Source organism: Neophocaena asiaeorientalis, unplaced genomic scaffold, assembly GCF_003031525.2.
Source record: "Neophocaena asiaeorientalis asiaeorientalis breed wild unplaced genomic scaffold, Neophocaena_asiaeorientalis_V1.1 scaffold226, whole genome shotgun sequence".
Lineage (NCBI taxonomy): Eukaryota > Metazoa > Chordata > Mammalia > Artiodactyla > Phocoenidae > Neophocaena > Neophocaena asiaeorientalis.
The window spans coordinates 3367202-3386707 of NW_020173037.1; positions in this window are offsets into that span (position 1 = coordinate 3367202).

Consider the following 19506-nt stretch of genomic DNA (forward strand, 5'->3'; position numbering starts at 1 on the left):
CCACCAGGGAAGCCCGATGTCACCTTCCTTTAAAGATGATTGAGTTTTAATTTACAACAGCCAAGACATGGAAGCAACCTAAACATCCGACAACAGTCAAGTGAATGGATAAAGAAGATGTGGTACCTATACACAATGGAATATTACACAGCCATAAAAAAGAATGGAATGAGGCCATTTGTAGCAACATGAATGGACCCAGAGATTATCATACTAAGTGAAGTAAGTCAGACAGAGAAAGACAAATATCATGATATCGCTTATATGTGGAATCTAAAAAAAATGACACAAATGAACTTATTTGCAAAGCAGGAACAGACTCACAGACAGAAAAAAAATCTTGTGGTTACCAAAGGCGAAAGCGGGGGATAAACTAGGAGTTTGGAATTAGCAGATACAAACCACTATATATAAAATAGATACACAACAAGGACCTACTGTGTAGCACAGGGAGCTATATTCAATATCTTGTAATAACCTGTAATGGAAAAGAACCTGAACTACATACATACATATATATATATATATATATATATATATATACATAAAAACCTGAATCACTTAGCTGCACATCTGCAACTAACACAACATTGTAAATCAACTATACTTAAATAAAAACAAACAAACAAAAGGTTATTGAGTTTTATTCTAGCAAGCAGTTATTGGTGGGGTCTCTTGATCCTACCAGGTGGGTCTGTTTCTGTTTGCCCTTTGCCCTAGGGTCTGGCCCTTATTCTGGGGCACGTTCTTTACTCAGAATCCAGCATCCGCCAGCCCCGAGTGACATGGGGACCCCCGTGGAGCTCTCCTCTGCAGGACCTCTGAGAACCTGCTCTGTGCTGTGCAGTCCAGCCTTCAACCCAGGAGCAGGGCAGCGCCCACGCAGGCTTCTGCCACCCCCTTCTCCCTAGTACCCGTCGCCACAAATTCCAGCTCCTTCCCTGCCCCAAACGCCTCCATCTTCCCCTGCAAGTTGTAGATGCCAAGGGCTGTGTGTTTGGGAGTGTGATGTGACCCTGGGCTGAAAGCCAGGGCAAACTGGGGCGCATTTCGGGTATTTCCCTTTTCTCTAGGATTACCACCCTCTGCTTCCTGTTGCCAGTGCTGGAAAACATTTGGTTTATATATCAAGTACCGTTTAATCGTTGTCTACAGTTGGAAGCTAGGGCTGGTTCAAGGTACTTGGTCAGAATGGGAAGCTGGACGTCTGAATTTCGGCAGAAGTAGCAACGCTTTTAGAACAGGAACCCCTGAAGTCCGATTCAGTTCTGCGGCGAATATGATTTTTACACTATTCTGTACAGCTTTATGGTCTTCTGTTTACATAAAATGGTAGCCTTTTATAGCCTGAAGGAATTTTAAAAATCTTTTCAGCTCTTACTTTTAGAGATGAGAAAACTGGGTCCCCAAAGGGTAGAGGTTTGTTAAGGTCAAAGGCCAGGGGAAGGGCAGAACTGGGTTTCTTTGGTTCTCTTTTTGGAGAACTTTGGTGCTTCCTCTGCTCCCTCTCTGTTCTTACCTTCCAGTTTCTTGTCTTCTTTGGCTCTTCTTGTTGGAAAGTAATGAAGAGCCAGCTGCTGTGGGAGACGGGGATGAGGTTTTAAGAGTCCCAGCCAGCCTCAGAATCACACAGCAGTATGGCGGTTCCTCAAAACAAATTAAACATAGAATTACCATATGAGCCAGTAATTCTACTCCTGGGTATATTCCCAAGAGAATTGAAAGCAGGGATTCGAATAGATTCTTGTACATCCATGTTCATGGTGATGTTATTCACAACAGCCGAAAGGTGGAAGCAACCCAAGTGTCCGTCAATGGATGAATGGATAAGCAAACCTTCTCTGTACATACAATGCGGTATTATTAAACCTTACAAAGGACGGAAGTTCTGACACAGGGTCCAACACGGATGAAACTTGAGGACTTTAAGTAAGTGAAATAAGCCAGTCATAGAAAGAGAAATACCTCATATAAGGTGATTCCACTTATACGAGGTCCCTAGAAGAGTCAGATTCATAGAGACAGGAAGGAGGATAGTGGTTTCCAGGGAATGGGGTGAGGGAGATGGGAGTTACTGTTTAATGGGACAGAGTTCCAGTTTGGGAAGATGGAAGAATTCTGGAGATGATTGGTGGGGATGGTGATACAACAATGTGAATGGACATAACACTGCAGAACCGTCCACCTAAAAATGGTTCAGATGGTAAACTTTATGTTATGTGTATTTTACCACAATTAAAGGAAGAATTACCGAGCAGAGGATTGGGGGAGGGGCTTGGAGCTGAGAAGTGTCAGTAACAAGCAGAATCGCTGTTTAGCGTAATTCTTGCCTAAGCCTGCCACAGCTTAGCGTGTGCTTTCTGTAACTGTGTTAATGTTTTTATTTTTATTTTAAAATTTAAAAAATTATTTTACTGAAGTAGAGTTGATTTGCACTGCTGTGTTAATTTCTGCCGCACAGCAAAGTGACTCAGTTACACAAATACACGTTCTTTTTCATATTCTTTTCAGGATGCCTCCTCCCGAACCGGGTCGGGTTCCCAAGTCCTAAAGAAGGAAGCGCAAAGCCCTTCACACGTTACCATGTGAAAACACGCCAGGCCCTAGGCACATTCTGTAGAAACGACCCAGCTTTCTGGGTGACTGACAAAGGCAAACTGCATTTCAATCCAGTGGACGCTAGAACAACACGGGTTTGAACTTCGCAGGTCCACTTACATGCAGACTGGTTTCATTACATAGCCGCTATCGGTTGGTTGAACCTGCGGACGGGGATGTGGAACCCGGATACGGAGGGCTCTAGAGCCTCTTCCAGGGCAGCAGTGAACCAGGAGAGTAAACCAGTAAACCGTCCCTGTCTTGTGAGCCTTCCTTTCTCGCGTGGGAGGGGAACCCTCCCTGGAGGCTCATCCTCGAGCCTGTGGAGGAGGGTAAACGAGTAGTGGAGCAGCTGGCGGCCCCCCAGAGAAAGAAAGGGTGGGGGGGGGGGGGCGAGTGTGTGTGAGGGGCGAGGGGTGATGCAGCGTTAAAGCAGGTGGGGAGACCCAGGGAAGTGAGGGGACATCTGCACGCAGAGCCCCCAACGCCCCTGTGCATTTGAGAGCGACAGGGGGCGAGAAACTAGGGGTCCCCAAGGTGCGTGGGGGGCAGTTTCTGGAGCCCCTGGATGGATGTGGCTTCCACGTGGGAGGGATGGGAGCTGCTGCTCCGGGGACAGAGCACGGGGCGGGGGTGGGGCAGGAGGGCACAGCGGGCTGGTCCAGGGCCGTGAGTGGAGGCGGAAGCGGTCAGGCTCTGGGGATCTTCGGAACCAGGGGGATTCCTTCTTTGGATCCGAGGTGGGGAGGGAGATAGAGAGAGGATTCTGAGTTGATTGCGCAAAACCTGAAGTGAGTGCTTTTCTCCCTGCTCTGTGCATCCCTACACGTTTGTGAGATTCGTGACCCGTTAACTAGAAGAAGGGAGAACGGGACCAGGCAGAGGGGTTGACATTAGAGAGGACACTGTACATCTTGGCGGGGTGCGGGGGCCAGTTAGAGACAGCAGCCACGGTGGAGCTTCGCACCAGGTAGTGCTGAAAGCCCGGGATCGGATGCGTCGAGGAGGGATGGACGGGTTGCAGAGAAGGAGAGGCCAGAGGATCCTGGGGTGCCGGGCACAGCAGGGGAGGAAGGGCCTGGTCTGGGCTCTGCATGGGGCCCTGGCACATTGCCAACCTCTCTGACTCTCTGATTCCCTTTATAAGGCCAGGGTAGCCCCACCCCGGCTGTTACGAGGAATGTGGTCCAGGGACCTGCTCACCTTGGTGTCCAGTTCCTGTCTCACCTGTCCTAGCAAAAGACCCAGCACGGCTCGGAGAGCCCTTCCGAGGCCCAGATGAAAGCAGCCTCTACAAGAAGCCTGGGAAAACTACACAGGAAAATTTCCACCCGGCTTTGCCGCTCCCTTTCTGAGCCTCCCACTTCGCTGCTCTCAGAGGCTGGTCATCTTTCAGAGACCCCCTCCCTTAGCTGGTTGCCCATGGCCCCTTCCCTTCCCCCCTTCTAAAACGTAGCTGGGTTTCTGTTCCAGTTTTGCAAATACCATTCTCCCCTAGGTGCCAAGATAAACTGGCCGGAGGGTTAATGTGTTAATGGTGCTGGCGGGTATTTGGTTAACCTTCCCAGTGGAGCTCCAGACCTGCGGTGGGCCCTCACTCCCCCCAAGTAGTGGCTGCCTAAAAACCTGCCGTTTTCCATCTTTCCATCTGGGGGCAGGTGAGAAACCAGGAAGCTGAGATTTCTGAGAGGATCTAGAAAAAGCGCAAAGATCATCTATGTGCTGTGAAGCGGTTTTCACGCAAAACTGATAAAATCATGCTGTTCTTGAAATTAAGATGCTGGCATCGAACAAGCGCAAATGTGGACCAAGTATATGATTGTCTCATCCTGATTCACAGCAGAATGGCCCACAGGAGCCTCACACGGCGCGGAGGAGCGGTGCTCATCCCGCCTCCCTGTGCCGGGGAGCATTGTGAGACGTGGTCAGTTAGTGCAAGAAAAATAACCAGAAGGTGAAGTGTCTTTTGATAGGATTTGAAACGTTCTTCCAAGATACACAGATTTAATGAAAAGAGGAAAAATTTAGTGAAGATAACACCATCATTGGAAAACAAAGCCTGTTTCTAGGGAAGCAGCAATATTTTCCTTTTTAATAGAAACAGAATGTAACAGTGAACTTGAGAATTCCAAGCCTTGAACTCAAGAGTCAGGAGTTGAGTAAATTCCATTATTTTTATAGATTTAACACATTAACTCAGATGTCTTTTCTTGGTGAAGCTTAGGCATTCTGAAATCATAGATTTTTGCCATTCAACATGTTGAATTTCCTAAATTCTATAAAAGTCATCTTTGTTTTTCTTTATTATTATTAAAGAAAAAAAAAAGCTCATGCCTCCCAAATTTTGGAAAACACAGATAAACAAAAACAGGGCTTCCCTGGTGGCGCAGTGGTTGAGAGTCCGCCTGCCAATGCAGGGGACACGGGTTCGTGCCCCGGTCCGGGAAGATACCACATGCCGCAGAGCGGCTGGGCCCGTGAGCCATGGCCACTGAGCCTGCACGTCCGGAGCCTGTGCTCCGCAACGGGAGAGGCCACAACAGTGAGAGGCCCGCATACCGCAAAACAAAACAAAAAAAAGATGACTCCACTCCTTTCGTAAGTGGGTTGACTGTGGACCTGAGACAGTTCCAGTTATCATGTTGGTGTTCGTCCTTGGAGAACTTTTCTCTAAGAATGTTTTCCTCTACAAATGGGACGCTACCTTAACGTGACGTGGGACCTTGCTTCCCCCACTGTGCACTGCAGCCCTGCCCAGGTCAGCCATGTGTTGCCACAGTGGTCTTAGGTGCTGCCTGGCTTCTGGGCTGGGCTGTCAACATTAGCAGAAGGAATGAACTTCCAGCTGTAAGATAAACAAGGACAGGGACATACCGTCCAGCTTGGTGACCATGGTAACACCGCTGCATGGTGCAGAGGAAAGCGATTAAGAGAGTAGATCTGAAGCATTCTCATCACAAGGAGAATTTTTTCTTCTTTCTTTTCTTTTACTTGTATCTATATGAAATGATGGGTGTTAGCGGAACTATTGTAGCAATCATTTCACAGTATATGTAAAGCAAACCGTTGTGCTGGATGCCTTGAATTTATACAGAGATGGATGTCAATTACTTCCCAATAAAACTGGGGAAAAAAGATGATTGACAGAGTCCCTGCCATGACAAAGCTTATAGTTTAGTGAAAGATCAAGAAACAGGAAACAAATACTCCACACAGTGATGTAGAACAGGCCTGTGATAGAACCGTGGCTTTTTGGAAGGAGGGATATTTAACCTGAGCCTTGAAAGGTAAGTCAGAATTAACCAGATCAAGGGCCAGGGAGGATGTTCCAGGCAGAGGGATCACAGGAAACCAGGTGGAAAAGGGTGTGGGTACAGCCAGTGTATTGAGCTGGGGAGGTGGGTAACCCCCGTGCCGGGTCAAGGTCAGAGTTGATAGAAGCACTGTAAAGTATGGCCGGGAGCTCAGATTTTAACCCAAGTGCGTTGAGAAGCTGTGACAGGGTTTGAGCAGGGGAATGACAATCGGATTTGGGGTTTGGAAGGATTATTCCGAGGGGCTCGCCAGAGTGTGACGATGACACCAGAGGCCTCTGGAGAGTCTGGAAAGAGGAGACAGAGCAGACTGTGTCAAGAAATATTTAGGAAGCAGATGGAAAAGACTTTCACTGTGTTGTAATGAACATGGAGGGATGTGGGCACATCCGCTTAAGAAAGGACTTGTTCCCCGGCGGGCAGGGCTGTCAGCCACTCCTCACCACCTTCCCAAGGCCCTTCCTGGCAGGATGTGACCCTCACATCCAGGGACGGACCGAGGGGGCCACAGGGGCCGTTCCCCGGGGGCTCCTCAAGGCTGTTTCTGGGTCTACAGCACAGCTAACCTGCATCTCTGCCCCGTCCTGCCTTTGCCTCTCCCGGGGGCCGCCCACCCCAGGGGCACCGGGAGGGAGAGAGACGGAGGAGCACATGTGGCTTCAGGGGCTCTGGTGGCATCGTTCACTGTGACCGAGAACCCACATGGCAGAACCAGGCTTGGAGGGAGGGAGGCAGATGGTGAGTTTAAGGTGGGGCACATGACCTTGGGGTGCTTATAGCCTGTTTCTATGGAGACACCCAATGAGTGAGTCCCCTGGCCCTTGGTCTTGAGGCTGAGTGTGGTTTGGAGCTACATGGTCACAGGTGGATCTTTCTCGGTCTTTGCCTGGCATCTCTATGCTCATGCTATGCTGAAATATCAATACTTTCTTGAATATACTCTGCTCTCTTTAACCTCTGTTATCTCTGCCTGCCTGGACTGTTTTTCTTTCCCCCTAACGTTCTTCCCCTCCTTAGTTTCTGCTCATTCTTATGATGACGTGACTTCTTCCAGGAAGTCCTCCCGGATGCATACTGATCTGGTTTAGGAGCCTGACTGACATACTCTGACCCAGAGCATCCCATGTCCTAGCACTTGTCATGTGATGTTATAATTGCTGATTTTCTTCTTTGTATTCTCCCCAACATTTATGAACTTCATGAGAAAAGGGACTTTGTCCAACTTGTTGAAAGCTTTATCCCCGGCACCTCCTGTGGCCCTGACACAGGAAGTGTCAATAAGTAATTGTTGAGTGAACCAATGATAATTGAAGGAAAGACTTAGAAAGAAGCGGAGGAATGCCCGGGCTGAATGCAACGTCAGAGGTAGAGAGTAAACAAAGATACTAGGGAGGTGTGGCCGCGAGGTAAGGGTAATTTATTTACTAAATTAACCAGAATTTATTAAACTAATATGGTTGGACATTTAGGTCCCCCCAACATTTTCTTAAAGATTGTTATTACAAACAATGCTATTATAAATGCTCTTCTCAATACAGACTTTGTTTACATTTTAAACTATATCCTTAGAATAACTTGATAAAAGTGGAACTTCTCTGTCAAAAATTCTGTTATTAGATTTTTAATATCTATTAGTGACAGTTTACCCATCAGAAACATGTTTTATTTTTGTGCTTCTTCCCAGCCCTGAATTATTTAACGTTTTTAATATGAAGCTCTTGCTTATTTGTATATTACATTTCAAAAATTGTGGTAAACATACATAACATAAAACTGACCATTTAAACCATTTTAAGTGTACACGTCAGGGACATTAAGTACATTCCTAATGTTATACAACCACTACCACTGTCCATTTTCAGAACTTTTCTTCATCATCCCATACAAAGCTTGTGTGTAATAAACAATAACTCCCTATTCCTCTCCTCCCAATTTTTGGGAGAATTTGTTGCATGCTTAGGAAGAAATTTGGGGTTTAATTGCATTTCCATCCAGCAACAGAAATGTTATTTAACTCTTAGAAATTTCTGATTCTGCCATAGGCCAACCACTGAGGACATGGTTGACCACATGCCATAAAATAAATAGCCTTTGGGGTTCTTTAGACCCGGAAGAGCATCCTTTTGCAATACTCAAGAACTCCTCAACCTGAGAGATTTTTCATCTAATTTGAAATAAGCAAAGATCAACTGTTTAGGATTTGGGAAGCTGGTCCTAAACTGGAAATAAGACACAGGAGGGTTCTCTTTGTTTTTGCAGGTGAAATTCTTAACCCTAAGTATTGATGAGGTGGAGCTTCCCTAAGTGGTAGCAATTTTAATAAAGAAAAATTTAGTTTCTGCTTTGAAATGATTTCCCAGAGAAGAGAGATCTGTGTCGATTTTTACAGCTCCACAGCACCTTCTGGGCTGCTTTCATGAAAAGTCAGAATAACCCGAGATTGAGATGCTCTGGGATGGAGAGGAGCCTCTGTGGGAGACCTGATGGGGATCCCGAGATTAAGGTGTGTCTGGAGACCACTGGGAACAATGGCAATTTGCAGCTTTGCCAGTTCCAGGCCCTTGCCTATCTTACACTGCGAAAATTACTAAGCGAAAAGGAATTGTATTGAAACTCTGGGCAAAACAGGAGGAGAATTTATGGAGGATTAACTTTCTTTCATCTTCTTACCTTTCAAATAGGAGAGCCAGCCCAACAAACTGAATTAAGGGGAGGAGGCTTCCTAAAGCCTTTGAAGTTTTTCTTTGCAAACAGAGCTGAATTTATCTGAACTCTTTCCCTTCAAAGTAAAAGCCTTATAAGCAACCAATTTTCTCTGTGCATTCCTTGCTCTTTGTGAAGTAACAGAGGGCATACAGTAAGAAAAAGGATCTGATGGGGGTGAGGCCAAGCAGCCCTCTAGAATATTAATAAATGCTGATGAGCTCATATAAATGACAGAACACTTTTTTTTTTTACGTTTTCCTTCTACACTCTGGAAGCAGCATTCAAACCTTAGAATGGTGATAAGGTTAATAGGGGAAAAAAATCCAAATAATGATATGACCTTAAGATGTTTGCATCTCGCTTTATTTAAATTCACCCAAAGCTGTCCCATGATGGGCCTTTCTGTGTTAAAGTCTCTGAAAAAATAAACAACGAAGTTGGGTGTAAAATGTTTCAAAATCACCATAATTAATGTCTTACATAGGTCACCAGTTGTTTTTTTTTTATTGGTTGAAAGATTCTTTAAATTCTACACTGCTTTACAATTTTCAGAAGTTTCACACACATGATTTGGTATAATCCCCTAATAACCCCTCTTTCCCTCTACCCCTCTATTACTGCTCTATTGCCCCTTCCTTCTCCCCACTGGTAACCACTAGTTTGTTGTCTATATCTGTGCGTCTGCTTCTTCTTTGTTTTATTCGCTAGTTTGTCATATTTTTTAGATTCCACATATAGGTGACAACATACAGTATTTGTCTTTCTCTGTCTGACCTACTTCACTTAGTATGATAATCTCTAGGTCCATCCATGTTGCTGCAAATGGCAAAATTTCCTTCTTTTTTATGGCTGAGTAGTATTCCATTGTGTGTGTGTGTGTGTGTGTGTGTGTGTGTGTGTACTACATCTTCTTTATCCATTCATCTGCTGGTGGACATTTAGGTTGCTTCCATGTCTTGGCTATTGTAAATAGCGCTGCTATGAAATCATGATCAGGGTGCATGTATCTTTTGAATTAGTGTTTTTGATTTTTTCGGGAGTGTGATTGCTGGGTCATATGGTAGCTCTACTTTTAGTTTTTTTTGTTTTGCGGTACGCGGGCCTCTCACTGTTGTGGCCTCTCCCGTTGCGGAGCACAGCCTCCGGACGCACAGGCTCAGCGGCCATGGCTCACGGGCCCAGCCACTCCGCAGCATGTGGGATCCTCCCAGACCGGGGCACGAACCCGTGTCCCCTGCATCGGCAGGCAGACTCCCAACCACTGCGCCACCAGGGAAGCCCTATTTTTAGTTTTTTAAGAAACCTCCATACTGTTTTCCATAGTGGCTACAGCAATTTACATTCCCGCCAGGGTAAATGTGTATGGGTTCCCTTTTCTCCACAGGCTCACCTACATTTATTTGTGTTCTTTTTGATGATGGCCATTCTGCCAGGTGTGAGGTAGTATCTCACGTGGTTTTGATTTGCGTTTCATAGATCACCAGTGCTGATGGCCACCCTACAGCCAGAATACTTTCCCCATTAAGAGTGTGCCCTGCAGCGGGCTCACAGCAGCCCGGGTTCCACGCCGGCCCTGCGGCTGTTCAGCTCGCCCCCTGCACAGCCTCTTTGGGACTCGCTCCCTCCTTTGTTTCATAGGGGTAGGAATGCAGGGTAGCTCAGGAAGTGGCTCCTGGTAGGGATGGGGGGGGGTGGCATGGGATTATCGGCGATGTTCACTTTATGTGTTTTTGAAGTGCTTTGCATTGATTTTCTTTTGCTAAGAAGAGAAAGAGAACCTGTGGGTTAAATGAAGCCGTGTGTGTGTTGGCGGTTGGCTCACGTTTACAGGATGACATCGGATGTGCTCCTAGCTGGGAGGCTGCTGGCGGGTCTGCTGTCCGCGGATCCTGGGCAAGTGACAGGACCTGTCGGGTATCCCCCTCCCTCGGGGTAAAGTGAAGGGTGTCGACCAGCCCACTCTGCAGACCCCGATGCTCCAATCTCGAAAAGCAAACAGTTGTAACACTCGGAGCTGGGCTCTGGAAAGCAGGAAAGGATTGGGAATTCTGTGGTTGGCTGGGATCAGAAAAGGGGATCCAATCTACCCAAGGCAGCGAGGCAGAGAGCTTTCCCAGGCAGCCTTTTGGGCACGTTCTGTGCGCTGGGTCAACTCAGGCAGAGGTGGCACCGGCTAAGCTCGGGGCCCTCAGTGGGCAAGGCTTTCATTCTCCAGATGTTCTTCCCTTCTTTATGGGCCCTCAACTCCCCACTGGATGTATGTATCCATGTACACTTTCAGTGCTGTTAACTTTTTTCTGCATCTAACATTATTTTCTAAATAATTTTTCATATTTTAGAATAGTTTTAGATTTTCAGAAAAGTTGCAAAGAATACTAGATGTTCATGTATACCTCTCACCCAGTTTCCCATTGTTTATCGCTCTGTGTGTGTGTGTGTGTGTGTGTGTGTGTGCGTGTTTCCTTTTCTGCTTGGTTTTTTAGGTACTGACCAGTATTTCACCCCCAGATGCTTTGGCACCTACATCAATGTCACCTCAAGAAGTTTGGGTATGTCAAGTAAACTATGAATCTAACCTTCCTGGGAGAGCCCCTCTGGATCTGCTCCAGTCCTGACTGAGGAGTCTCCTCCCCTCTCTTCTGTGCTGGATTTCTGGTTCCTAAAACCCCTATTTCTCTCTCCCTTGGTTTACTCATTCATAAGCTTTTAAAATAGATTTCTGAGAAAAAAAATACACTGCCAATAAAATTTTGCATGTTTAAACATGTCTGTATTCTGGCCTCAGGCTTGATTGATAAGTTGGCTGCATATAGAATTCTCCTTCTAATTCCAGCACTGCTGTTGGGATGTCTGAAGCCATTCAGATCACAGTCCTTTGTGTGGGGTCTGTTTGTGCTTTATTTATTCTTTCTTTCTGGAAGCGTACTGGATCTTTTCTTTGTCCCCAGTCTTTTCCCATATATATTCCTTTTTTTAATACTACCTGTTCATGTTCCATCGTTGCAATATCTTCTCTTAGTTAATATTAGTTTGGGGGAAATTTCTTCCCCCCGCATAGGGTCTTGTTTCTTCCAAGTAACTTTTTTCTGTTTGTTTTGGTCTCCTTCTCTCACTCCTTCTTAGTCCCTCGAAGTCCCTTCCTCCTTCTCTCTCTTTCTCTGTCTCTCTCTCATTCTTTGATGATAAACCGTTTCCTCAGATGTTTGGTAACCTGGTTGCATGCTCATACGGGGGAAGACTAAAAAATAGATTGGAAAAAATGGTGGATTGGATGCTCTGATGCTGAAAGTCTGCCGTCAGACGATGGGTCTGGGCGGATGAGCTGCGCCGTGCAATCTTTCACGTGTCTATTTTCGATGTTCCCTCCAGGGCAGGTCCTGCTCTCTGGAGAACACCTCCCGTCCTCTGCCTGGAAGAGGGAGCCTGCCCGCTAGCAGGAGGGTGCTGAGTGGGGAGAGGACCAGGGCCTCAGCAACCAGTCCCCTGGTCTCAGGGTTGTGGACTCACCTCGTGCTTGGTTTTTGCTCTCCTCAGAGAATAAACCTCCAGTTTTTGCTCTGGTGGGGAGGCGACTGGTGATCCCATAGTCGCTCATGTAGGCTTTCAATCAGTCCTCTTTATTTGGGGGCCCTTTCACGCCTACTTCCAGAGGTCTTCAGTGGGGCAGTTCTGGAGGCTTCAACAGATTAGTAACCCTCTTCGTAGGGTTGCGTCGCCTTGGTCTGCTTCCTCACATCGAGGGTTACTGCTGTTACCTCCTCTCTGTTTTCTCCTTTCTTGTGGATTTCTGTCTTAACAAAATCTTTTTTCTGTCATTTTAGTGGGATTTCAATAGAACCAAAAGTAGATGCATACCCTCCACTTGCTGCCTTTGCTGGTCATACTCTTCATTTTTATCGTTGTTGTAATTATTATGACTATTTTTTTCTCTCAATGTCTTTTCCTTTCATCACTTGTCCATCCTGTAACAAAGCAGTTAGGAGAGAGTTTGCCCAACATTTTAGGTAAACCGTCTTTGAATTATAGATTTCAAACCATTCATCTGACAAAAATTTTTCTGATTTCTTCATTGTGATGACACAGAGACCAAGGAAAAGGAAAACGTAATGACAGAGCAGAGCTGAGAAGGTGGCCGGTCAAATGTCTTATGCTATTCAACAAGCTTCCATTCCAAGGGCAAATTTATGGCCACATTTGCATTCCACAGAAACAGTGCTTGCTGTCAGTAGGGTCAAAAGTCCTCGTAACATATACATGTATCTCTTCTTTTTCAAATTCTTTTCCCATTTAGGTTGTTACATAATATTGAGCAGAGTTCCCTGTGCTGTACAGTAACATGTCTATGTATCACTGAACCACTTTGCTGCACACCTGAAACTAACACAACATGTAAATCAACTGTACTCCATTATAAAATGAAAAGTTAAAAAAAATGTCCTTGTAACAGAAGAATCCCACAGCAAAAATGTTTTTAGGCAACTGTTGGCCTAGTGGAATAATATAGCATAAATCTCATAAAGGCAAAAGTCGGCTAAAGCTTGTTGACTTGTGTTTTCAGCAACATCCTACTTCTGAGAATGGTGGTGAGGTGGTGATAAAAGTAGTATTTGGGGACTTCCCTGGTGGCGCAGTGGTTAAGAATCCGCCTGCCAGTGCAGGAGACACGGGTTCGAGCCCTGGTCCGGGAAGATCCCACATGCTGCGGAGCAACTAAGCCCGTGCACCACACCTACTGAGCCTGCGCTCTAGAGCCCACGTGCCACAACTGCTGGGCCCGTGAGCCACAACTACTGAAGCCCGCGCTCCTAGAGACCAAGCTCCGCAACAAGAGAAGCCACCACAGTGAGAAGCCCGTGCATCACAACGAAGAGTAGTCCCCACTCGCTGCAACTAGAGAAAGCCTGTGCGCAGCAACGAAGACCCAACGCAGCCATAAATTAATTAATTTTTTAAAAAAGTATTTGGAACATATTATGAAAGATGAGATCACTTTATGGTTTTAACTGTTACCGTATTACTTTAATCATAAATGCTTCTCTACAATACAAACGGAAATCTGTAAATAACTCTGAGTTCCTTGACACTGGGAACTGCTATTTACTTTTTGGCACCTAAAAAAAATCACTCAGTTTATGTCAAGCTTATGGTTTCCTTGATTTCCACCTGAAGCTTGAAACCTTTCGAGAACTTGGAGGAAAACTAAAGACGACGGCACCCAAATTCAGAGCGATGCATCTTCAGTGAGATCGTAGCAGTGTCGTACTTTGAAATGGAAGTTCCTGCCTCCACATTTATTCATATACTGGATAATTAAGCCGCTGAAACGAAAGCAAATAAGAAAAAATAGGAAAGGACGCGAATCAGGAAACAAAGAGAGTATTTAACATCTACAGAGTGCCTGTTATATGCGAGGCATTTTCACGTGCCTTGGTGTAGGCTGTGAAGGTACCACGTTGAAATCTTCACCATTTTGTTTTCTTTGTTGAACAAAAACCTTAAAAGGGCCTATAACGTAGGCACAGTTCTAAGCTAGGAGTTTTCTGTGAGGAATACTATTACTATATTAGGTAGCCACTGTCTTTAAGGAATTGCATCCGTATGTGCACTTACTGTGGTCGCGTGCTCTGCTGGGAGCTTGCTGTGGAGAAATGCACACGTGTGGTCTGTCCTCATTTTCACACATTCTATACTTGGGAATCTGCGTACTCGCTGATGTTATTTGTAACCTCAAAGTCAGTACTTGCTGCACCTTCCCAGGCGTTCACAGACACGCACAGAGCAGGGAAAATCTGCATTTCCTGATGGGTCTGTTCTAGCCAAGGTGGAACCAGCGATGCTCTGTCTTCTCGCTCCAGCTCACGCTGTCAACAAGTGTCCTTTTCCAGGTCGATTTAATGCCACATTTTCACACCTTTGTTGGTGATTTCACCATTTAAAATGTCCCCCAAGTGTCGGGCTGCAGTGCTGTCTTGTGTCCTAAGTGCCAGAAGGCCGTGATGTGTCTTATGGAGAAGCTTCGTTCAGACATGTTATGGTGCTGTGGTCCACGAATTGAAGTTAATGAATCAGCAGTATACATCACATAGAGGTCTTTAAACAAACACACGTAAAACAAGGTCATGTATTGATCTGCTAGAGACAGGGGAGAGACCTGTATTTCCCCAAGGAGCATTTACAGTGTTGTGTAATTCAGTGTTCGCAGTGACTTCATAGAACACAACTCCTGCGGGCAATGAGAAGTGACGTGTGTGTGTACATACCTACACACACACATATACTTCATACACACACATAAAGCTCTCCTCAGGGAACATAAATCTCATTGAGAAGATAAAATATAAAAATAAAAGAGGCAACGCAAATAGAAGCATTTGAGTGACAACTTAAAGAGATTAAAACGAGTTAACAGCTGAATGGAGACTGAACCGATGCAGTAAACTAATTCTTGGAACCCAAGTAAAACTCTCCTGCCAACAAAAGGGAGCAAAGACACCCACTGCTTGGCCGCTTTCTGCTTATTTTTCAGTCAAACAAAGCCCTATTCAAAGTAAGGACAAACGTACCCATGTTATATAAGACTCTTCCTCGCAGAGAGACTTCCCTCATTTTCCTCTGTAGATCTCTTCCTGTCTTCTAGGCAGTGCGATTACAACTGCTGTTTACTGTCTTCTGGGCTAGTTTATGCTCCCTGAAAGTGACAGATTGTTCTGCTGGTCATCTGCATCCGATCTGTCTTTCTGCCAATTTTCAATTCTTGTTCTTATTTAGCAGCGGACTGAAGTGTTCAGGTGAAGAGTTTAAAACCAAAGTTGTAACTGTCAGATGAAAAAGTTACCTTACAGTGGCCATTCTCAGAGAAGGGTGACACGCACTAGGGTGACTTTTTCTATCATGAACTTGAAGCAACTTCAGAAATTCTGGCCGAACTTTAGCCAAGAGCTAGTTTCATCCAACTCCTTCCTGAATTTTCTGAGACTCATAGAAGAGAGTTCATAGCTTAGATATGAAGATACAGTGAGTCGATAAATTCACTCTTTCTAGGACTTGATCACTGACCCACAGGCTTTGTTCACGGGGGAAACTCTCAATTGTTTATTCTTTTTTCTTTCTCCGCCTCCCCCGCCCCTCCTGCTTCTCACCCTCCTCTCTTCCTCCTTCTTTTTCTTCACCTGCACTCTTACGTTATTTCTCCAGAAGCACATCTTAGCTCCCTTTGGCTTGCTGTCTCTCCTCCCCCGTCTCTCCCCTCCCAGTGGGTTGGTTCATCAACCCGGTACCTTTACGCTGGAATAATTAACCCTAGGTTTCCCCCAGGTTTCCTCTGTGCCCCCACTTTCCCTAGTCAGACTCCTGAGGTCCCTCCAGTCAGTTCCCGAAGTCATTTTACTAGGTGAGAATCTGTCTCCCACCCAGGCTCACCTGGTCTTAGCTTTTACTGGAGAATGTGTCCTGCCAGAGCCACAGGTAGTCTAAAGAGAACTTAGAACAGCTTATCTGTGTGCGATCCTTGTTAAATGCCCTTGGCCTCAGTGGGCCCGACTGGGAAGAGGAAGTCCCTTGGCCACAGAACAGTGAGTAGGTGGCCTTGGCAAAAGCAGCCTCCACAGTTGTCCATTTTCTTGGTGGTTGGCTGCCATGATGTGAATTCAGTGTTGCAGCAGTAGACTGATTCAGTTACTCTAAAAAGCACCAAAGTCTGTAAAGATAGTCTATAGGAGAAAAAAGAGGGCTTCTTAAAGGTATATAAGGACTGAAATCACCAAATCCAACTCGTACATTTTACAAATAAATTCTCACTTACGATTACATTAGAACCAGGATCATAACTTAGGCCCACAGACTTCTAGCTTCCAACAAATGAATCAGTGATTGCCAAATGTATATTTGGGTTTCATTACTAATTTTTTTGGTCCACGCTGCCCGGGCCACGCCCACAAAAGGGCTGAATCCTGAGCACTGGACCACCAGGGAACTCACTCATTATTGCATTTAATCCTCCTCTTTCATTAGTCAGTATGGCAAATGAGTGTAATTACTTTTTTTGTAATCAGTTTCAACTTTCTTGCAAATAGATGCTTTTAACATGTTCATCAGGGTATAATTGACCTACCATAAACCGCACGTATTTCAAGTGTACAACTTGATAAATTGTGACGTATGTGTACATTCATGAAACCATCCCCACAAAGCCAGAAACTGAACATACCCATTACCTTCGTGTGTTTCCTGGAGCCCTGCTGGAATCCCTCCTTCTTCACCCTTTTTGATCCTTCCCTGTCCCCCATTTTTGGCAACCGTTGATTTGTGTCACCATAGATTAGCTTTTACATTTCCTAGAATTTTTATCTAAATCGCAGAAGTTACTTATTTCTCTTTGTCTTTCTTCACACAGCACAGCGTGTTTGAGATTCACAGCCTGAGTCGGTACTTTGTTGCACCTTATTGCTCGGCAGTATTCCATGGTATGGATATACCACAATTTGTTTGTTCCTTCACCTGTTAATGGACATTTGCGTTACTCTCTTTTGGGGCTGTAGACAGTTTCTTAACCTTGGTACAACTGACATTTTCAGCTGGATAATTCTTTGTTGTGGGGGACTGTTCTGTGCATTGTAGGACATTTAGCAAACTTTTTGGTCTCCCTGATTATATGCCAATAGCACCCCCAGTTGTGACAACCAAAATGTCTCCAGATGTGGCCAAACATCCCCTGGGAAGCAAATTCACCTCCAGCTGAGAACCACTGGGGCAGCAAATGGTGCTGCTACGAACATTCAAGTGTAAGACTTTGTACTGAACGTATTCATGCTCTCGTTTCTCGTGGGTGAACGTGGGAGTGGAATAGCCAGGTCACACGGGTGTATGTTTAACTTTTTAAAAACTTGCCGGATGGTTTTCAAAAGTGGCTGGAAGTTCCCACCAGCAGTGCGTGAGTGTTCCAGTTCCTCAGCATCCTTGCCAACACTTGATATGGTCAGTCTGTAAATTTTGGACATTCTCATAGGACTGAAGTGGTATCTCATTGTAGTTTAATTAGCATTTCCCTGACGACTAACACTCTTGAACATCTTCATATGCTTATCTTCTTTGGTTGAGTTTCTCAGGGACCGTTGTCCTTCGTTGCCTGATGGCCAGTGTCTTAAAAACCATTGTTTCATGTGTTTTGTCCAGTTCTTCAGTTGTTTCTGGTTGAGGGTAGATCTGGTCCCTGTTACTTCGTCTTGGCGGGAAGCAGGATTCTCAGAACCTGCCCGTATATATTCTTCTAGCAGTTGCTCACAATAACACAGCCCCTGCTGTCGTCATCTTCTCTTTTTCTTCCATTTCAAATCCTTAGACTTTTTATTCTCTTGCATTTGGCTTTGAAAGTCAACTTTGCTTAATGAAGAGTTTGTGTTTGTGTCTTGTGTTTTCTTTTCTCATCCTTCTGCAGTAACTTTTGCTACGACATCCTGAAAAACTTACCGGGGTAGCTAAATGATGTTCACAGATTTGGCAATCAGGGTACCTAAAGGGATTAAGAGGACAAACGGGAGGGATGGACAGAGACTGAGAATACCATTTCATTCCAGGTAGTTTTCCTTCTGCTGTCTTAAAAGTTAACTGACGTAAAATAAAACAATTGATAAAATGGGTTTTATTGAAGTTAAAAACTTTTATTCTTCTAAAGAATAAAGGTTAAGGCAAAAATATGGAAAGCCATGGATGGGGAAAAAGTATTTGCAACCTATACGACTTTATACAAGTTATGCAACTTAATAATAATAAAGGTCAAAGGTTTGAAAAACACGTCACAGAGATATACGAATGGCCACTCAGCACATAAAAAGAAGCTTGTCGTCCCTAGTCACCAGGGAAATGAAAATTAAAACCACAGTGATACTGCTACACATCCTCTGGGGTGGCTATTATTAGGGGGACTGACAGTGTCACATGTGAGGTAAGACGTGGAGGAACCGGAACTCCCATATGTTGCTGGTGGGACTGCAAAATTGTACAGCTGCTTTGGAAAACATAATGTATGACTTAATTTATACGAAATCCCTCCAAATGCAAACAGCTGTAGTGGCTGAAGGCAGGGCAGTCTGTGTTGGTAGTTACACAACTGTGTACAACTGCCAGAGTTCATCAAACTTTACACTGAAAGAAGAGAAATTTTACCGTATGTCAGTTATAACTCAGTAACGCTCTCAGTAAAAGTAAACTGGTGATATTTACATTGGAAAGATAGATGGGGAATAATTATTTTCGGTAGTAAATGGTGTAGCAGTGTAGCTTCTGACCTGTCATCTCATTCAATTTTTAGACTTCTTTGATCCCTGTTGTTAGGCTCTTTTTTGTTTTGTTTTGTTTTTTGCGGTACGCGGGCCTCTCACTGCTGTGGCCTCTCCCGTTGCGGAGCACAGGCTCCGGACGCGCAGGCTCCGCGGCCATGGCTCACGGGCCCAGCCGCTCCACGGCACGTGGGATCCTCCCGGACCGGGGCACGAACCCATGTCTCTTGCATCGGCAGGCGGACTCTCAACCACTGCGCCACCAGGGAAGCCCCTGCAGAGGGTTTTTAAAAACACAATTTCTGGAAAATCCCTTGCTTTATTTAAAAAAATTTTTCTATTTTATTATTTTTTATTTATTGAAGTATAGTTGAGTTACAATGTTGTGTTAGTTTCTGCTGTACAGCAAAGAGATTCAGTTATATATATTCTTTTTCATTATTCTTTTCCATTATGGTTCATCACAGGATATTGAATATAGTTGCCTGTGCTCTACAGTAGGACCTTGCTGTTTTTCTATTTTATATATAGTAGTTTGTATCTGCTAATCCCAAACTCCTAATTTATTCCCCCCTACCTTTCCCCTTTGGTAACCATAAGTTTGTTTTCTATGT